A 3,362-nucleotide genomic window follows, 5' to 3' on the forward strand; every position below is an offset into this window, starting at 1 on the left:
ACCTGGGGGAACAGACAAATCCCTGGTTAAATGAAAAAATATTACATCAGGCTATGGACCATCAGCTCCTGCACATCATTAGGTTATGAAGCATAAAAACCACAAAAATTTTTGGCAAGAATATGTACATTAATATTGCTAAACATAGCTGGGCGTCAGTGGCTCAATCCTAGCTACTGAGGAGGCTGAGATCTGAGGATCGAGGTTCAAAGCCAGCCCAGGCAGGATAGTCCGTGAAACTCTTATCTCCAATACACCACTAGAAAACTGGAAGTGGCGCTGTGGCTCAAGTGGTAGAGAGCTCGCCTTGAGCTAAAGAGCACAAGGACAGCGCCCAAGCCCAGAGTTCAAGCCACATCACTACCACCACCAACAACAACAAAAAATATATATATGTATATATTACTAAACGTGTTCAAAGATGTAGTAATTGCTTTAAAGTGCATGCACTAAAGATAATATTGACCAGACAGCATTTCACTGAGACTATAACCCACTTGTATTTCAAAAAAAACCTATTATCAAAATACTTTCGGGCTGGGAAGGTGGCTCAGTGGTAGAGCGTTTGCCTTGCATGCATGAGGCTCTGGTTCGATTCCTCAGCACCACATTAGCAAAAAGAAAAAAGCCAGAAGTGGTGCTGTGGCTCAAGTGGTAGAACGCTAGCCTTGAGCTGAAGAGCTGAGGGACAGCGCCCAGGCCCAGAGTTCAGGCCCCACAACCGGACCTCCCCCCCAAAAAAAAATACTTTCAAAGAGCCAGTGGCTATATATCTTAGCTACTCAAAAGGCTAAAATCTGAGAATCATAGTTCGAAGCCAGTTGGACAGATAAAACTACAAGACTCAGCTGCTGGTTGCTAGTAACTCACACCTGTCATCCTAGCTACTTAGAAGGCTGAGATCTGAGGACAATGGTTTGAAGCTAGCCCAGGAAAGTCTATGAGGCTTCTTATCTCCACATCAAAAACCTTGGCAGAGGAGCTGTGGCTCAAGTGGTAGAGCACCAGCATTGAGCAACAAAACTTAATGACAGCCCTCTGGCCCTGACTTCAATCCCCAAGACCAGCACCAAAAATAAATAAATGCTAAAGAATCACAACCATACACAGTATATTTTCTGTCTACAACAGAAACTTAGCTGACAGTAAGATATTTATAAAATATTCTCAAATATTTGGATAAAATCAAGCAAGATATTATTGTTAACCATGCCACTCTGGTGGTTGGGATTCAAATACAGGGTGTTGTACAAGCTAGACATGCACTAAAAACCCATATGCAGCAAGACATATGTAGTGGGGCTTGAACACTGGGCCTGGACGCTGTCCCTCAGCTCTTCAGCTCAAGGCTAGCACACTACTACTCGAGCAACAGAGCCACTTCTGGTTTTCTGGTGGTTAACTGGAGATAAAAGAGTCTCAAGGACATTCCTGCCCAGTCTGGCTTTGAACTGCGATCCTCAGATCTCAACCTCCAGAGTAACTAGGATGACATGCATGAGCCACTGGCACCTGGCTCCTTTAGCTTTTTTACTCAAGGCTGGAACTCTGCCACTTGAAGCACAACTCCACGTAAGGCTCTTCAGTGGTAAACTGGAGGTAAGTCTCATAGACATTTCATGCCCACGATGACTTCATACTGTAATCCTCAGATCTCAGCATTCTGAGTAGTTGGGACTACAGGCATGAGCACCAGCACCTGGTAACAGCCACTCAAACAAACTGGCATATACATGCCATGGGAGAAAAAAAGTACAAAGACCTTCCAATGATCAGACTCTATATAATGACATTTGTGTAATTTCTTGTAATTTCTTAAAATAGTATGTGAGGGGGCTGAGAATGTGGCTTACTGGCAGAGTGCTTGCCTAGCATGCATGAGACCCTGGGTTCGATTCCTCAGTACCACATAAACAGAAAAAGGCAGAAGTGGTACTGTAGCTGAAGTAGTAGAGTGCTGGCCTTGAGCAAAAGCAGCTCAGAGACAGGGACTGGGTAGGTGGCTCAGTGGTAGAGTGCTTGCCTTGCATGCATGAGGCCCTGGGTTCGATTCCTCAGCACCACATAAGCAAAAGGAAAAAAGCCGGAAGTGGCACTGTGGCTCAAGTGGTAGAGTGCTAGCCTTGAGCTGAAGAGCTGAGGGGCAGCGCCCAGGCCCAGAATTCGGCCCCATGACCGGACCCCCCCCCAAAAAAAAAACACAAAAAAAGAAGCTCAGAGACAGTGCCCAGACCCTGAATTCAAGCCCTAGGACTGGAGGGGAAAAAAAAACAAAACAAAAACTGCATATGATCTATAACTAACCTGAAATAAAAGTTTAAAACAAGTATGCCAAACAGGAGGTTGGTGGCTAACACTTGTAATCCTACCAACTCAAGAGACTGAGATCTGAGGATTGTGCTTCAAAGCCAGCCTGGACAGGAAACCACCAAAAGCTGGGAGTTCAGCTGCTGCTCAAGTGGTAACATTAGCATTGAGAAGAAAAAAAAAAGTTGGGGGATAGGGCCAGGCCCGAAGTGAAGCCCCAGGTTCATTACCAATAAAGAAAGAAAAATGGAAGATATTAGAGGGTTTCACTAGTAAACACTACTGTCTACAAACCATGGTGAGAAGCCGCCAGTTCCTGGTTGTGTGTGTGTGCACGCACACACATGCACGGGCCAGTCCTAGAACTGGTGCTCTACCACTTGGGCCACAGCTCTACTTCCTCCATTTCTAATAAGCAGCCAATCATCAATACCTCACAAAAGGTTCTGACGATAAGAACTAGCAGACTTGGCAAGGGCGCCGAGATGAATCAAAGGGAAGTGGCCGGGATTCCACAGCTGTGCGCTGGCAGGTGATTTCTCAGCCACCTCCCCGTCGCCCCCTCACACACCCCCAGCTCACCCCCGTCCGCGCTCTTCCCAGACACTGGGCACCATTCAAAAGGGAAAGGCACCCGGAGAGCCGGGCGCCGGTGCTCACACCTGTAATCCTAGCTCCCTGAGATCTGAGGACTGAGGCTCGATGACAGCCGGGGCAGGAAAACCCGCCAGACTCTCCTTTCCAATTAGCCAAAAGGGGGAAAAACAAAAAAGGCTGGAAATGGAGCTGCGGCCCGAGCGGTGCGGTAGCAGCTCCGAACGCAAACGCTCAGCCAGAGAGCCACGCCCGGAGCCCAAGGCCCAGCAGAGACACCAAAACCAGGGGAAACTGAGGCAGGGAACGACGTCGTCCCCCTCCCCGACCACTGGTGTGCGAGGACCCGGGGGCCGCCTCCGCTCCCAGGGCCCCAGCACCAGGCCCCCGGTACCAGGCCCGGGACCCGCGCGCTCCGAGGCCCCCGGCTCCCGTCAGGCCCACCAGGCCCGGCCTCCCCA

Source organism: Dipodomys ordii, unplaced genomic scaffold, assembly GCF_000151885.1.
Source record: "Dipodomys ordii isolate 6190 unplaced genomic scaffold, Dord_2.0 Scaffold15, whole genome shotgun sequence".
Taxonomy (NCBI): domain Eukaryota; kingdom Metazoa; phylum Chordata; class Mammalia; order Rodentia; family Heteromyidae; genus Dipodomys; species Dipodomys ordii.